General features: G+C 35.4%; 1 long non-coding RNA gene across 1 annotated transcript in view; it reads right to left on the reverse strand.

Annotated features, from left to right (window-relative positions):
• Positions 1 to 468: 468 nt before the first annotated feature.
• LOC122789630 overlaps positions 469 to 20,685 on the reverse strand; it is a 202,765-nt gene continuing 182,548 nt past the window's right edge. The window contains exon 3 of the long non-coding RNA XR_006362846.1: positions 469 to 714. This is a non-coding gene — a long non-coding RNA (uncharacterized LOC122789630). The remainder of the gene's footprint in view (positions 715 to 20,685) is intronic.

Below are 20,685 nucleotides of genomic sequence, written 5' to 3' on the forward strand. Positions count from 1 at the left end.
TGGAGAAAGGAGAGCACCTGGTTGTCCACATTCCCAGGTCATTCATGGGTGGGACTGGGCTCAAGTGAAACGGTGTCATAACTTATTCAGAAAGTAATTCCAACAGTTAGACGCATCATTTCTATATATTCAGTGGCAAATAATTATCCATGAACATATGGCAAACATTAAACTAGCCATTCCATGATTCAGTATGTAGTTTAATATGATGTGGGCTGCAGAAAGAATGCACTGGCAGCCAGTCATGACTACAAGTGGCTGTCTTTAACTGGGGCAGATAGCTATGGTATCATTGAAGTAATATAGGCTAAATCCAAGTCTTGTTTTAAGGACCATTTGACCATGGTTTTGTAAATATCCTTAGTATAGCCCTATATCTAGTTTTAGAATGTGGCTTAAATATGAGATTTCTGTCTTTCTTAATTTAAGGTGCAGACAGACTCATGTTTCAAGAGTGTGACAGTGTTGTACCTTTTATTATGTATACAGTTTCACTGGGTTAACTTTCAAATACATTTCAAGACAAAGATATAGTTTCTCCATGAATCTTCAGAGTCACTCGTGCATAGCTACAGTGAAACAGTATGACATGGTGTTTTCTTTTTTCAGACTTGCTGGGCCTTCATCAGTAATGGTCAAAACTGGTATGTTTCTAAAACAACGCACCACCTGTTCCCCTCATTGCAATATAGCCCATACAGGGTCATTTGAAACCTGTGGAAAAAAAACATGAAAAAAGATAAATGTCCTAAGATTTGTGGACAAGATTAATTTTCTAACCTTCTTCTGAATGTTGTATAAAACAGTTACTGTATATTTATAACACCTTAATGTGATGCAAAATTATGTTGGCAACTCCATTTCTAAAACAGTAATTCTTTTTTTCTTTGCAAAATGTGAACTCTTTGCAAAATGTGCAGTCTGCACTGGTTAATGATGAGGTTTGTCCTGCAAAACATCATGTTTCTGTGAAAATGTCCCACTTTGGGAAACTGAAAAGATGGCAGTCATTAGAAGAAGCCATCCACTGAGTTTACATTGTTTATTTTCACTTGGCTAAGAAAAGAGGGATACACAGTGAATGTGTGTGTGTGTGTGTGTGTGTGTGTGTGTGTGTGTGTGTGTGTGTGTGTGTGTGTGTGTGTGTGTGTGTGCGTGCCTGTGCCTGTGCCTGTGTGTGCGTCTGTGCATGTTGCTTTGCAGAAGAGTATTCTACTCAATACTTCCGCACTAACTGGCATTGCTAAATACTCCCTCTTCTACACCTGAGGCAGTACAGCAATATTGCTCACTGTCACTTGAATTACAGACAAAATGACACTTCAAAAATCTGAGCTTCACATCCCATCTCCCTTAAGATGATGATATGAAAAAATAATAATAATAATGGCACTGCATGATTCTGCCTGGAAGGCCCACATACAGTGGATATAAAAAGTGTACACACCCTCTGTTAAAATGCCATGTTTTGTGATATAAAACAATGAGACTACAATCAATCATTTCAAAACTTTTCCCACCTTTAATGTGGCCTATATCATGTACAATTCAATTGAAAAACAAACAAATCTGTTAGGGGAAAAATATTAAAAATAAAAAAAGTACAATAAGCTGGTTGCATAAGTGTGCACACCCTTAAATTAATACTTTGTTGAAGCACCTTTTGATTTAATTACAGCATTCAGTCTTCCTGGGTACACACCTGCCATCAATTAGAGAGACTCTAATCCCAAATAAAGTTCAGCTGTCCTAGTAGAATTTTCCTGACATTTACACAGTTTCCTGCTACAGCAAAAGCCATGTAAAAAGCTTCCGTCAGGAGAAGGGTACAAATAATTTCCACAGCACTGGATATACCATGGAATGCAGTGAAGACGGGCATCAAATAGTGGAGAAAAAAATTGGACAACGGTGACATTGCAGAGAAATGAATGTCCCTCCAAAATTGATGAAAAGACAAGACAAAAACTGGTCAGGAAGGCTGACAAGAGACCTACAGCAACATTAAAGGAGCTGCAGGAATTTCTGGCAAGTACTGGTTCTGAACTACATGTGACAACAGTCTCCCGTATTCTTAACATGTCTGGACTATGGGGTAGGGTTGCAAGATGGAAGCCTTTTCTTAAAAAGAAAAACATCCAGACCTGGGTAAAATTTGCAAAACAATACATAATGTCTCCCAAAAGCATGTGGGAAAATGTATTATGGTCTGATGACACCAAGGTTGAACTTTCTGGCCACAATTGCAAAAGGTACATTTGGCACAAAAGCACTTTGCATCACCAGAACACCACCATCCCCACAGTGAAGCATGGTGGTGGCAGTATCATGCTTTGGTGTTGCTTTTCTTCAGCTGGAAATGGGGCTTTAGTCAAGGTGGAGGGAATTATGAACAGTTCCAAAATATCAGTCACTTATGGCCCAAAACCTTCAGACATCTGCTAGAAAGCTGAACATGAAGAGGAATTTCACCTTTCAACATGACAACGACCCCAAGCATACAATCAAATCAACAAAAGACTGGCTACACCAGAGGAAAATTGAAGTTTTGAAATGGCCCAGCCAGAGGCCAGACCTAAATCCAATAGAAACTCTGTGGGGTGACCTGAAGAGGGCTGTGCACAAGAGATCCCCTTGCAATCTGACAGATTTGGAGCTCTTTTGCAAGGAAGAGTAGACAAATATTGCCAAGTCCAGATGAGCCATCCTGGTAGACTCCTACCCAAGAAGACTGAATGCTGTAATTAAATCAAAAGGTGCTACAAAAAAGTATTAGTTTAAGGGTGTACACACTTATGCAACCAGCTTATTGGACGTTTTTTATTTTTTATATTTTTTCGCTTAACAGATTTGTTTTTCAATTAAATTGTACAGGTTATAGGTCACATTAAATGTGGGAAAAGTTTTGAAATTATTTATTGTGATCTCATTTTTCTATATCACAAAAACCTGGCATTTTAACAGGGGTATGTACAATTCTTATATCCACTGTAAAATACCTGATGCCACTCTTCAACTCTTTTGTTAACTGTGTAATAAAAACAAACATCTTATGAATGAAACAAAAAATATTGCTCCCTAAAAGCAAATTCAAGACACACCAATGAGATACTACAGCATAAATATTAAAAAGGTAATGCAACCACATGCAAGAAAACACTCGCTCCCCAAAGCCACAAGCGCCTCCAAAGTAGCTAAGATCTTTAAAGCACACTTCAGTACTGTCATAATCAGTTTGTATGCAAGCTAAATGCACAACTTTTGATCACACTTCAGTAGAAAGACATTTTTTTTGCATGCCCCAGTATGGAGGCTATGTCTTCAAACCTCTTAAAATGAATACATTTGCATAGATGCCATACTACCTTGTTGTAAACTGATTGTTTTTTTAAAAAAACAAATACATCTCTGAGATAGGAAAGCAATCTTCACTGGATTTGTGGGTCTCTTCTGCTGTGTTTTACATTGGGGCTGGGTTTATTTATCTTGTGGCAGAAAAAGTTTGGCTGGTCTGAGTTGGGAAATGTGCAAAAGTACTCATAGTGTAGTCATTTTAGCAGCCAGATTGATCATTAGTTAGTTTTCTGTGCTGCTTTACATTTTGCACATTTGCATAAGTTATCAGTGCCCTGTACACATTAGTTAGTTTTCTGTGCTGCTTTACATTTTGCACATTTGCATAAGTTATCAGTGCCCTGTACACATTAGTTAGTTTTCTGTGCTGCTTTACATTTTGCACATTTGCATAAGTTATCAGTGCCCTGTACACATTAGTTAGTTTTCTGTGCTGCTTTACATTTTGCACATTTGCATAAGTTATCAGTGCCCTATACACATTAGTTAGTTTTCTGTGCTGCTTTACATTTTGCACATTTGCATAGGTTATCAGTGCCCTGTACACATTAGTTAGTTTTCTGTGCTGCTTTACATTTTGCACATTTGCATAGGTTATCAGTGCCCTGTACACATTAGTTAGTTTTCTGTGCTGCTTTACATTTTGCACATTTGCATAAGTTATCAGTGCCCTGTACACATTAGTTAGTTTTCTGTGCTGCTTTACATTTTGCACATTTGCATAAGTTATCAGTGCCCTGTACACATTAGTTAGTTTTCTGTGCTGCTTTACATTTTGCACATTTGCATAGGTTATCAGTGCCCTGTACACATTAGTTAGTTTTCTGTGCTGCTTTACATTTTGCACATTTGCATAGGTTATCAGTGCCCTGTACACATTAGTTAGTTTTCTGTGCTGCTTTACATTTTGCACATTTGCATAGGTTATCAGTGCCCTGTACACTAACAAATGCATAGAAAGCAAATTTTCCCTGTAGAATTGTTCATAAACCATAACCAGTAAAGCACCAATCCAGAGCAAATTCATTGCACCCATCAGGACTCTCATTATATGGGACTCCATTGTAAGATATATTGATATCTTCTCCTTGCTCAGCCTGGTCTGAGGGGTAATTGTTAGCGGCTAATGTGCAGCCAAGCTCCACCAAATTACGCATGCACTCAAGTCATTATGACACAAACACCAGTACAATTCCATCATAGTCCATGTAGGTGTAAATTACCTGAGATGCTGGTGCATATTACCATTTATAATGAACCTAGCATTCACCAGCATATTACCATTTATAATGAACCTAGCATTCACCAGCATATTACCATTTATAATGAACCTAGCACTGACCAGTATATTACCATTTATAATGAACCTAGCATTCACCAGCAAATTACCATTTATAATGAACCTAGCATTCACCAGCAAATTACAATTTATAATGAACCTAGCATTCACCAGCAAATTACCATTTATAATGAACCTAGCATTCACCAGCATATTACCATTTATAATGAACCTAGCATTCACCAGCATATTACCATTTATAATGAACCTAGCACTGACCAGCATATTACCATTTATAATGAACCTAGCATTCACCAGCATATTACCATTTATAATGAACCTAGCATTCACCAGCATATTACCATTTATAATGAGCCTAGCACTGACCAGCATATTACCATTTATAATGAACCTAGCATTCACCAGTAATTACCATTTATAATGAGCCTAGCACTGACCAGCATATTACCATTTATAATGAACCTAGCACTGACCAGTATATTACCATTTATAATGAACCTAACATTGACCAGCATATTACCATTTATAATGAACCTAGCATTCACCAGCATATTACCATTTATAATGAACCTAGCATTCACCAGCATATTACCATTTATAATGAACCTAGCATTCACCAGCAAATTACAATTTATAATGAACCTAGCATTCACCAGCAAATTACCATTTATAATGAACCTAGCATTCACCAGCATATTACCATTTATAATGAACCTAGCATTCACCAGCATATTACCATTTATAATGAACCTAGCACTGACCAGCATATTACCATTTATAATGAACCTAGCATTCACCAGCATATTACCATTTATAATGAACCTAGCATTCACCAGCATATTACCATTTATAATGAGCCTAGCACTGACCAGCATATTACCATTTATAATGAACCTAGCATTCACCAGTATATTACCATTTATAATGAGCCTAGCACTGACCAGCATATTACCATTTATAATGAACCTAGCACTGACCAGTATATTACCATTTATAATGAACCTAACATTGACCAGCATATTACCATTTATAATAAGCCTAGCACTGACCAGCATATTAGCATTTATAATAAAACTAGCATTGACCAGCATATTACCATTTATAATGAACCTAGCATTGACCAGCATATTACCATATATAATGCATCTAGCAATGACCAGCCTATTACCATTTATAATGAACCTAGCATTGACCAGCACATTACCATTTATAAAGAACCTAGCAGTGACCAGCAAATTACCACTTATGATGAACCTAGCAGTGACCGGCATATTACCATTTATAATGAACCTAGTAGTGACCGGATTATTACCATTGATAATGAACCCAGCATTGACCGGCATATTACCGTTTATAATGAACATAGCAGTGACCAGCATATTACCATTTATAATGAACCTAGCAGTGACCAGCATATTACCATTTATAATGAACCTAACAATAACCGGTATATTACCATTTATAAAGAACCTAACAATGACCGGTATATTACCATTTATAAAGAACCCAATATTGAGCAGCATATTACCATTTAAAATTAACCTAGCTTTGACCGGCATATTACCATTTATAATGAACCTAACAATGACCGGTATATTACCATTTATAAAGAACCTAGCATTGAGCAGCATATTACCATTTTTAATGAACCTAGCAGTGACCATCATATTACCATTTATGATGAACCTAGCACTGACCAGCATATTACCATTTATACTGAGCCTAGCTTTGACCAGCATATTGCCATTTGAAATGAACCTAGCACTGACCAGCATATTACCATTTATAATGAACCTAGCACTGAGCAAAATCTACTGCCAATCATTAGCGGACCGGAGTTTTGCTGTGGCGACCCCTTACCGGGAAAAAGCCGAAAGACAAACAACAACAACTGAGCAGCATACTACCATTTATAATGAACATAGCAGTGACCAGCATATTGCCATTTATAATGAACCTAGCAGTGACCAGCATATTACCATTTATAATGAACCAAGCACTGACCAGCATATTATTATTTATAACGGACCTAGCATTGACCAGCATATTACCTTTTATAATCAGCCTAGCATTGACCAGCATATTATCATTTAAAAAGAACCTAGCATTGACCAGCATATATTACCATTTATAATGAACATAGCACTGACCAGCATGTATTTATAATGAACCTAGCATTGATCAGCATATTACAATTTAAACTGAAACTAGCATTCACCAGAATATAACCATTTAAACTTCACCGGCATATTAACATTTATAATGAACCTAGCAGTGACCAGCATATTACCATTTATAATGAACCCAGGACTGACCAGCATATTTCCATTTATAATAAGCCAAGCATTGACCAGCATGTTATCAATTATATTGATTCTAGCAGTGACCAGCTTATTACCATTTCTAATGAATCTAGCATTGACCAGAATATTACCATTTATAATGAACGTAGCAGTGACCAGCATATATTTATAATGAACCTAGTATTGAGCAGCATATCACCATTTATAATAAACCTAGCAGTGACCAGCATATTACCATTATGAACCAAGCATTGACCAGCATATTACCATTTATAATGAGCCTAGCATTGACCAGCATATTACCATTTATGAGCCTAGCACTGACCAGCATATTACCAATTATAATGAACCAAGCACTGACCAGCATATATTTATAATGAACCTAGCATTGACCAGCATATTACCATTTATAATTAACCAAGCATTGACTGCCATATTACCATTTATAATGAACCTAGCAGTGACAAGCATATTACCATTTATAATGAACGTAGCATTGACCAGCATATTACCATTTAAATTGAACCTAGCAGTGACCAGCATATTACCATTTATAATGAACCTAGCACTGACCAGCACATTAAAATGTATAAGGAACCTAGCAGTGACCAGCATATTACCATTTATAATGACCCTAGCAGGGACCAGCATATTACCATTTAAAATGAACCTAGCTTTGACCGACATATTACCATTTATAATGAACCTAACAATAACCGGTATATTACCATTTATAAATAACCTAACAATGACCGGTATATTACCATTTATAAAAAACTTAATATTGAGCAGCATATTACCATTTAAAATTAACCTAGCTTTGACCGGCATATTACCATTTATAATGAACCTAACAATGACCGGTATATTACCATTTATAAAGAACCTAGCAGTGACCGGTATATTACCATTTATAAAGAACCTAGCATTGAGCAGCATATTAACATTTTTAATGAACCTGGCAGTGACCATCATATTACCATTTATGATGAACCTAGCACTGACCAGCATATCACCATTTATACTGAGCCTAGCTTTGACCAGCATATTGCCATTTAAAATGAACCTAGCATTGACCAGCATATTACCATTTATAATTAATCTAGCATTGACCAGCATATTACCATTTATAAGGAACCTAGCAGTGACCAGCATATTACCATTTATAATGAACTCAGCACTGACCAGCATATTACCATTTATAATGAACTCAGCACTGACCAGCATATTACCATTTATAAGCCTAGCATTGACCAGCATATATTTATAATATACCTAGCATTGACCAGCATATCAACATTTATAATGAACCTAGCATTTACCAGCATATTACCATTTATAATGAGCCTAGCACTGACCAGCATATTACCATTTATAATGAACCTAGCACTGCTCTGACCAGCATATTACCATTTATAATGAACCTAGCACTGACCAGCATATTAACATTTATACTGAACCTTGCTTTGACCAGCATATTACTATTTATAACAAACCTAGCATTGACCAGAAAATTGCCATTTATAATGATCCTAGCACTGACCAGCATATTACCATTTATAATAAGCCTAGCATTGACCAGCATATATTTATAATGTACCTAGCATCAACAAGCATATCACCATTTATAATGGACCTAGCATTGACCCGCATATTACCATTATGAACCTTGCATTGACCAGCATATTACCATTTATAATGAGCCTAGCACTGACCAGCATATTACCATTTATAATGAACCTAGCATTGGCCAGCATATTGCCATTTATACTGAACCTTGCTTTGACCAGCATATTATCATTTCTAATGAATCTAACATTGACCATCATATTACCATTTATAATGAACCTAGCATTGACCAGCATATTACTATTTAAAATTAATCTAACAGTGACCGGTATATTACCATTTATAATGAACCTAGCAGTGACAGGCATATTACCATTTATAATGAACCTAGCAATGACTAGCATATTACCATTTTCAATGAACCTAGCACTGACCAGGACATTACCATTTATGAGCCTAGCATTAACCAGTATATCACCATTTATAATGAACATAGCATTGACCTGCATATTACCATTATGAACCAAGCATTGACCAGCATATTACCATTTATAATGAGCCTAGCACTGACCAGCATATTATCATTTATAATGAACCTAGCACTGACCAGCATATTACCATTTATACTGAACCTTGCTTTGACCATATTACCATTTATAATGAACCTAGCAATGACCAGCATATTGCCATTTATAATGAACCTAGCATTGACCAGTATATTACTATTTATAATGAACCTTGCAGTGACCAGCATATTACCATTTATAATGAACAAAGCACTGACCAGTATATTACCATTTATAATGAGCTTAGCATTGGCCAGCATAATGCCATTTATAAAGAACCTAGCATTGACCAGCATATTACCATTTATAATGAACCAAGCATTGACCAGCATATTACCATTTATAATTAACCTAGCATTGACCAGCATATCAGTATTTATAACGAATCTAGCAGTGACCAGCATATTACCATTTCTAACAAACCTAGCATTGACAAGCATATTACCATTTTCAACAAACCTTGCATTGACCTGCATATTACAATTCATAATGAGCCTAGCAATGACCAGGATATTACCATTTATAATAAACCTAGCAGTGACCAGCATATTACCATTTATAATGAACCTAGCATTGACCAGCATATTAACATTTATAATGAACCTAGCAGTGACAAGCATATTACCATTTATAATGAACCTCGCAGTGACCAGCATATTACCATTTATAATGAACCCAGTACTGACCAGCATATTTCCATTTATAATAAGCCAAGCATTGACCAGCATGCTATTATAATGATTCTAGCAGTGACCAGCTTATTATCATTTATAATGAACATAACATTGACCAGCATATATTTATAATTAACCTAGTATTGACCAGTATATCACCATTTAAAATAAACCTAGCATTGACCAGCATATTACCATTATGAACCAAGCATTGACTGGCATATTACCATTTATAATGAGCCCAGCATTGACCAGCATATTACCATTTATAATGAACCAAGCATTGACCAGCATATTTTTATAATGAACCTAGCACTTAACAGCATATTACCATTTATAATGAACCAAGCATTGACCAGCATATATTTATAAAGAACCTAGCACTGACCAGCATATTACCATTTATAATGAACCTAGCATTGGCCAGTATATTACCATTTATAATGAACCTTGCAGTGACCAGCATATTAGCATTTATAATGCACCTAGCAATGACCAGCATATTACCATTTATCAGTCACCATATAAACGCTGTTCCCTAACGGCACTGAATCACAGTCTCAATGGCTTTCAGAAAAGAATTCAAATAATCCAGTAGTACTACTAAACACGTAGATAAAGATTTTTCAATAATCCAATAATGTTACTGAACTCGTAGATAAAAAGACCTTTATTCACAAATCAACGTAAGTAAGCACTTTCACCCGTAGGCTTCTTCAGACTTTTATAAACAGTAAAACATAATGATTGTTTAAATAAACCTCCTAGGGCTTTGATTGGTGAAAAACCTTTTAAATTAAGGTGTAATTTAAAGCGCTAATACTCTATTAAAAATACAACAAACATAGAAGTAATCCTTATACATATAATCCAGATTTATAAAACATTATTACATATAACATATATCTAATATATTTTACCTAAAACCATAAAACTTCTAAGTATAAAATCCAAGATTTATGCAAAATCATTGCATACAATTTAAAACTAAAAACATATAAAAAACATATAGATGCTGGAAAGTGAGCTACTGGCATTCCAACAGTTTTGTATACAACATATACTAAGAAACAATAAAGATTGGACCCCCACAGACACACACCAGGTATGTACATTAGCATAAACAACCACTACATTGTTTATTTATTTATTCATTTAGGTCTAAAAATCCTCCTACTTTTCAAAAATGGTTTGATTTGGACCTTGTCATTCAAACCTGGTAGTTCGTCCGCCCTCCATCTAACTATCCATCTTATTTCACATTCCAGGGTTTGATTTATTAAATCACCTCCTCTATAGTTATACTCTAAAATCTGTATAATACAGAATTTAAAAGTATGGTTAGAACCTACTTCCTTACAATGTTCAGCCAGGGCGTTGAACTCGGATCCTAATCTAATATGGTAGTTGTGTTCCCTAATACGTTCTTTTAATGTTCTATTGGTTTTCCCAATATAGAACGCAGGGCACATGACACATCTTGCCAAATAAACAACATTTCTACTATCACAGCTGGTGTCTGTGTAAAATGTGCGTCCAGTAACCAGATGTATAAACGTCGTATCATTGTTTATGTAAGTGCATTGATTGCATTTGCCACAGGGCACGGTGTTCCTACCTAGTTTAATGGCCCTTTTCCTATTACTTACATTTTTGGGCCTGCACAACAACCTTCTTAGGTTAGGTTTGTTTTTAAAGGCTATCTTAGGTTCAGTTCCTACTATTTTACCTATTTCACTATCAGACAACAGGATATCCCAGTGTTTGGCCATCAAGCCTCTCACCTCCTGGGTGTCCTTAGTGAAAAACATGGATGCTCTGGTCTCCATTTTATTTAATAATATTCTATCCTCAGATTGAATAACTTGTTCAGAAAAATAAGGTCTTGCTCTAGTAGTCCTTAAATCATCGACCTCCATAATCACTTTTTCAATTATTTTATCATCATAACCCCTTTCAATGAATCTCATTTTCAATTCTTCTACTTCCCTCCTATATCCATCTTCCATGGGGTTAAGTCTGGACGCTCTCATAAACTGTCCTTTCAGTATGTTGTTAAATATGTGTTGGGGATGCATACTGTGTCTGTGGAGTAATGTATTCCTATGACATAGTTTCCTATTACCATTTATAATGAACCTAGCATTAACCAGCATATTACCATTTATACTGAATCTAGCATTGACCAGCATATCACAATTTATAATGTATCTAGAGTGACCTGCATATTACTATTTATAACAAACCTAGCATTGACCACCATATTACCTTTTGTAAAGAACCTAGCAGTGACCAGCATATTACCATTTATAATGAACCTAGCAGTGGCCAGCATATTATCACTTATAATGAACTTAGCAGTGACCTGCATATTACTATTTATACTGAACCTAGCTCTGACCAGCATATACTTTTAATGAACCTACATTGACCAGCATATCACCATTTATAACTAACCAGCATATTACTATTTATAATGAACCTAGCAGTGACCATCATATTACTATTTATAATGAGCCTAGCAGTGACCAGCATATTACCATTTATAATGAAGCTAGCACTGAGCAGCATATTACCATTTATAATGAGCCTAGCACTGACCATATTACCATTTATAACAAACCTAGCATTGACAAGCGTATTACCATTGTTAACAAACCTAGCATTGACCAGCATATTACCATTTTTGATGAACCTAGCAATGACCAGCATATCTCCATTTATAATGAACCTAGCAGTGACCAGCATATTACCATTTATAATGAACCTAGCAGTGACCAGCATATCACCATTTATAATGAACCTGAAATTGACCAGCATATCACCATTTATAATGAGTCTAGCATTGACCAGCATATCACCATTTATAATGAACATAGCATTGACCAGCATATCACCATTTATAATGAACCTAGCACTAACCAGCATATCACCATTTATAACGAAACTAGCATTGAAAAGCAGATCACCATTTATAATGAATCTAGCACTCACAAGCATATCACAATTTATAATAAACCTAGCATTGACCAGCATATTACCATTTATAACGAACCTAGCAGTGACAAGCATATTACCATTTGTAATGAACCTAGCAGTGACTAGCATATTACCATTTATAATGAACCTAGCAGTGACCAGCATATCACCATTTATAATGAACCTAGCAGTGACCAGCATATCACCATTTATAACGACCCTAGCATTGACCACGATATTGCCATTTATAACGAACCTAGCAGTGATCAGCATATTACCATTTATAATGAACCTAGCAGTGACCAGCATATAACCATTTATAATGAACCTAGCACTGACCAGTATATACTTAAAATGAACCTAGCATTAACCAGAATATTTATAATGAACCTAGAATTAACCAGCATATATTTATAATGAACCTAGCACTGACCAGCATATTACCATTTATTAGGAACCTAGCACTAACCAGCATATTACCATTTATAATGAACCTAGCATTGACAAGCATATTAACATTTATAATGAACGTACCATTGACCGGCATATTACCATTTAAATTGAACCTAGCAGTGACCAGCATATTACAATTTATAATAAACCTAGCATTGACCAGAACATTAAAATGTATAAGGAACCTAGCAGTGACCAGCATATTACCATTTATAATGACCCTAGCAGTGACCAGCATATTACCATTTAAAATTAACCTAGCTTTGACCGACATATTACCATTTATAATGAACCTAACAATAACCGGTATATTACTATTTATAAAGAACCTAATATTGAGCAGCATATTACCATTTAAAATTAACCTAGCTTTGACCGGCATATTACCATTTATAATGAACCTAACAATGACCGGTATATTACCATTTATAAAGAACCTTGCAGTGACCAGTATATTATCATTTATAAAGAACCTAGCATTGAGCAGCATATTACCATTTTTAATGAACCTAGCAGTGACCATCATATTACCATTTATGATGAATCTAGCACTGACCAGCATATTACCATTTATACTGAGCCTAGCTATGACCAGCATATTGCCATTTAAAATGAACCTAGCATTGACCAACATATTACCATTTATAATGAACCTAGCAGTGAGCAAAATCTACTGCCAATCATTAGCGGACCGGAGTTCTGCTGTGGTGACCACTTACCGGGAAAAAGCCGAAAGACAAACAAAAACAACAACAACTGAGCAGCATATTACCATTTATAATGAACCCAGCACTGACCAGCATATTACCATTTATAATAAACCTAGCAGTGACCAGCATATTGCCATTTATAAAGAATCTAGTATTGACCAGTATATTACCATTTATAATGAACCTAGCACTGACCAGCATATTACCATTTATAAGGAACCTAGCAGTGACCAGCATATTACCATTTATAATGAACCCAGCACTGACCAGCATATTACCATTTATAATAAGCCTAGCTTTGACCAGCATATATTTATAATGTACCTAGCATAGACCAGCAATTCACCATTTACAATGAACCTAGCATTGACCCGCATATTACCATTATGAACCAAGCATTGATCAGCATATTACCATTTATAATGAGCCTAGCACTGACCAGCATATTACCATTTATAATGAACCTAGCACTGACCAGCATATTACCATTTATACTGAACCTTACTTTGACCAGCATATTACCATTTATAACAAACCTAGCATTGACCAGAAAATTGCCATTTATAATGATCCTAGCACTGACCAGCATATTACCATTTAAAATAAGCCTAGCATTGACCAGCATATATTTATAATGTACCTAGCACTGACCAGCATATCACCATTTATAATGAACCTAGCATTGACCCGCATATTATTATGAACCAAGCATTGACCAGCATATTACCATTTATAATGAGCCTAGCATTGACCAGCATATTACCATTTATAATGAACCTAGCATTGACCAGCATATTACCATTTATAATGAGCCTAGCACTGAACAGCATATTACCATTTATAATGAACCTAGCACTGACCAGCATATTACCATTTATACTGAACCTTGCTTTGACCAGCATATTATCATTTCTAATGAATCTAACATTGACCAGCATATTACCATTTATAATGAACCTAGCACTGACCAGCATATTACCATTTAAAATTAACCTAACAGTGACCGGTATATTACCATTTATAATGAACCTAGCAGTGACAGGCATATTACCATTTATAATGAACCTATCAATGACGAGCATATTACCATTTTCAATGAACCTAGCAGTGACCATCATATTACCATTTATGATGAACCTAGCACTGAACAGCATATTACCATTTATGAGCGTAGCATTGACCAGCATATTACCATTTATAATTAACCTAGCACTGACCAGCATATTACCATTTATACTGAACCTTGCTTTGACCAGCATATTACCATTTATAACGAATCTAGCATTGACCAGAAAATTACCATTTATAATGATCCTAGCACTGACCAGCATATTATCATTTATAATAAGCCTAGCATTGACCAGCATATCATTTATAATGAACCTAGCAATGACCAGCATATTACCATTTATAATGAATCTAACATTGACCAGCATATTACCATTTATAATGAACCTAGCATTGACCAGCATACTACTATTTAAAATGAACCTAACAGTGACCGGTATATTACCATTTATAATGAACCTTGCACTGACCAGCATATTACTATTTATAATGAACCAAGCATTGACCAGCATATATTTATAATGAACCTAACACTGACCAGCATATTACCATTTATAATGAACCAAGCATGGACCATATTACCATTTATAATGAACCTAGCAATGACCAGCATATTACCATTTATAATGAACCTAGCATTGACCAGCATATCAGCATTTATAACGAACCTAGCAGTGACCAGCATATTACCATTTCTAACAAACCTAGCATTGACAAGCATATTACCATTTTTAACAAACCTTGCATTGACCTGCATATTACAATTTATAATGAGACTAGCAATGACCAGGATATTACCATTTATAATGAACCTAGCATTGACCAGCATATTAACATTTATAATGAACCTAGCAGTAACAAGCATATTACCATTTATAATGAACCTAGCAGTGACCAGCATATTACCATTTATAATGAACCCAGTACTGACCAGCATATTTCCATTTATAATAAGCCAAGCATTGACCAGCATGCTATCAATTATGATTCTAGCAGTGACCAGCTTACCATTTCTAATTAATCTAGCATTGACCAGCATATTACCATTTATAATGAACGTAGCATTGACCAGCATATATTTATAATCAACCTAGTATTGACCAGTATATCACCATTTATAATAAACCTAGCACTGACCAGCATATATACCATTATGAACCAAGCATTGACCAGCATATTACCATTTATGAGCCTAGCACTGACCAGCATATTACCATTTATAATGAACCAAGCACTGACCAGCATATATTTATAATGAACCTAGCACTTACCAGCATATTACCATTTAAAATGAACCAAGCATTGACCAGCATATATTTATAATGAACCTAGCACTGACCAGCATATTACCATTTATAATTAACCAAGCATTGACCGCCATATTAACATTTATAATGAACCTAGCAATGACCAGCATATTACCATTTATAATGAACCTAGCATTGACCAGTATATTACCATTTATAATGAACCTTGCAGTGACCAGTATATTACCATTTATAATGAACCTTGCAGTGACCAGTATATTACCATTTATAATGAACCTTGCAGTGACCAGTATATTACCATTTATAATGAACCTTGCAGTGACCAGCATATTACCATTTATAATGAACCTAGCATTGACCAGCATATTACCAATTATATTGAACAAAGCATTGACCAGCATATTACCATTTATAATGAGCTTAGCATTGACCAGCATAATACCATTTATAATGAACATAGCATTCACCAGCATATTACCATTTATAATGAACCTAGCATTGACCAGCATATTAAAATGTACAATGAACCTAGCAGAGACCAGCATATTACCATTTATAATGAACATAGCAGTGACCAGCATATCACCATTTAAAATGAACCTAGCACTGACCAGCATATCACAATTTACAATGAACCTAGCATTAACCAGCATATTACCATTTGTAACGAACCTAGCAGTGACCAGCATATTACCATTTATAATGAACCTAGCAGTGGCCAGCATATTATCACTTATAATGAACCTAGCAGTGACCTGCATATCACTATTTATACTGAACCTAGCACTGACCAGCATATACTTATAATGAACCTTGCATTGACCAGCATATTACCATTTATAATGAGCCTAGCATTGACCAGCATATTACCATTTATAATTAACCTATCACTGAGCAGCATATTACCATTTATAATGAGCCTAGCACTGACCATCATATTACCATTTATAACAAACCTAGCATTGACAAGCGTATTACCATTGTTAACAAACCTAGCATTGACCAGCATATTACCATTTTTGATGAACCTAGCATTGACCAGCATATCTCCATTCATAATGAACCTAGCAGTGACCAGCATATTACCATTTATAATGAACCTAGCAGTGACCAGCATATCACAATTTATAATAAACCTAGCATTGACTAGCATATCACCATTTATAATGAACCTAGCACTGACCAGCATATCACCATTTATAATGAACCTAGCATTGACCAGCATATCACCATTTATAATGAACCTAGCACTGACCAGCATATCACCATTTATAACGAAACTAGGATTGAAAAGCAGATCACCATTTATAACGAATCTAGCACTGACCAGCATATCACCATTTATAATTAACCTAACATTGACCAGCATATTACCATTTATAACGAACCTAGCAGTGACCAGCATATCACCATTTATAATGAACCTAGCACTGACCAGCATATCACCATTTATAGAAAACTAGGGATTTGAAAGCAAGATCACATTTTATAACGAATCTAGCACTGACCAGCATATCACCATTTATAATTAACTGCAGCATATTACCTTATATGAACACAAAAAAGTATATAACACACACAACTGGTAAATAACCATCTGGGAAGTTCCACGGGTGGGTAACCAGCAATAGCACCACTTCCCTTGTCAAATGTTTGTTTTCACTGTTACAAAAAGTGCTTCCATGATGACCAATGCAATCCAGCAAAAATGGAAGAAGTTCGAAGAAGTTCGCGAAACCGGGGTAAATTCTGTTTGTGTGTTCATGTTCATACTGCGGCCAGTTAAAACCAGTTAGTTTGTATGTTTTATAATAATCCATTATTGCTGCAGAGATTCTTGGTGAACATTCTTCAGCGTGGAACTTTTTGTAACAGTTATAATGAACCTAGCACTGACCAGCATATCACCATTTATAATGAACCTAGCAGTGACAATCATATTACCATTTATAACGAACCTAGCAGTGACAAGCATATTACCATTTGTAATGAACCTAGCAGTGACCAGCATATTACCATTTATAATGAACCTAGCAGAGACCAGCATATCATCATTTATAATGAACCTAGCAGTGACCAGCATATCACCATTTATAACGAACCTAGAGTTACCTGCATAGTACCATTTATAACAACCCTAGCATTGACCATATTGCCATTTATAACGAACCTAGCAGTGACCATCATATTACCATTTATAATGAACCTTGCAGTGACCAGCATATAACCATTTATAATGAACCTAGCAGTGACCTGCATATTAATATTTATAATGAACCTAGCACTGACCAGTATATACTTATAATGAACCTAGCATTAACCAGCATATTTATAATGAACCTAGAATTGACCAGCATATATTTATAATGAACCTAGCACTGACCAACATATTACCATTTATAATGAACCTAGAATGGAGCAGCATATTACCATTTGTAATGAACCTAGTATTGACCAGCATATTACCATTTATAATGAACCTAGAATGGAGCAGCATATTACCATTTATAATGAACCTAGCACTGCCCAGCATATATTTATAATGAACCTAGCTGTCACCAGCATATCACCATTTATAATGAACCTTGCAGTGACTAGCATATTACCATTTATAATGAACCTAGCATTGACCAGCATATTATCATTTATAATGAACGTAGCACTGACCAGCATATTACCATTAACAAACTAGCACTGACCAGCATATTACCATTTTTGATGAACCTAGCATTGACCAGCATATCTCCATTTATAATGAACCTAGCAGTGACCAGCATATTACCATTTATAATGAACCTAGCAGTGACCAGCATATCACCATTTATAATGAACCTAGCAGTGACCAGCATATCACCATTTATAATGAACGTAGCATTGACCATCATATCACCATTTAGAATGAACATAGCATTGATCAGCATATCACCATTTATAATGAATCTAGCACTGACCAGCATATCACCATTTATAACGAAACTAGCATTGAAAAGCATATCACCATTTATAATGAATCTAGCACTGACCAGCATATTACCATTTATAACGAACCTAGCAGTGACAAGCATATTACCATTTGTAATGAACCTAGCAGTGACTAGCATATTACCATTTATAAGGAACCTAGCAGTGACCAGCATATCACCATTTATAATGAACCTAGCAGTGACCAGCATATCACCAATTATAATGAACCTAGAGTGACCTGCATATTACCATTTATAACGACCCTAGCATTGACCATATTTCCACTTATAATGAACCTAGCAGTGACCAGCATATTACCATTTATAATGAACCTAGCTGTCACCAGCATATCACCATTTATAATGAACCTATCAGTGACCAGCATATTACCATTTATAATGAACCTAGCATTGACCAGCATATTACCATTTATAATGAACCTAGCATTGAATAGCATATTACCATTTATAATGAACCTAGCATTAACCAGCATATTACCATTTATAATGAGCCTAGCAGTGACCAGCATATTACCATTTATAATGAACCTATCAGTGACCGGCATATTACCATTTATAATGAACCTAGCATTGAGCAGCATATTACCATTTATAATGAACCTAGCACTGACCAGCATATTACCATTTATAATGAACCTAGCAGTGACCGGCATATTTCCATTTATAATGAACCTAGCAGTGGCTAGCATATTACCAATTATAATGAGCCTAGCAGTGACCAGAATATTACCATTTATAATGAACCTAGCACTGACCAGCATATTACCATTTATAATAAGCCTAGCATTAACCAGCATATTATCATTTATAATGAACCCAGCAGTGACCCAGCATATTTCCATTTCAAATGAATCTAACATTGACAAGCATATTACCATTTAAAATGAACCTAGCTTTGACCAGCATATTACCATTTATAATGAACCTAGCAGTGACCAGCATATTACCATTTATAATGAATGTAGCATTGACCAACATATTACCATTTAAAATGAACCTAGCTTTGACCAGCATATTACCATTTATAATGAACCTAGCCATGACCGGTATATTACCATTTATAATGAACCTAGCAGTGACCGGCATATTACCTTTATAATGAACCTAGCAGTGACCAGCATATTACCATTTATAACGAACCTAGCCTTGACCAGCCTATTACCATTTATAATGAGCCTAGCTTGGACCAGCATATTACTATTTCTAATGAGCCTAGCATTGACCAGCATATCACCATTTATAATGAACCCAGGACTAACCAGCATATTTCCATTTATAATAAGCCAAGCATTGACCAGCATGTTATCAATTATAATGATTCTAGCAGTGACCAGCTTATTACAATTTCTAATGAATCTGGCATTGACCAGCATATTACCACTTATAATGAACGTAGCATTGACCAGCATATATTTACAATGAACATAGTATTGACCAGCATATCACCATTTATAATA

Source organism: Protopterus annectens, chromosome 15.part0 (genome assembly GCF_019279795.1).
Source record: "Protopterus annectens isolate FY-2018-M chromosome 15.part0, PAN1.0, whole genome shotgun sequence".
NCBI lineage: Eukaryota > Metazoa > Chordata > Ceratodontiformes > Protopteridae > Protopterus > Protopterus annectens.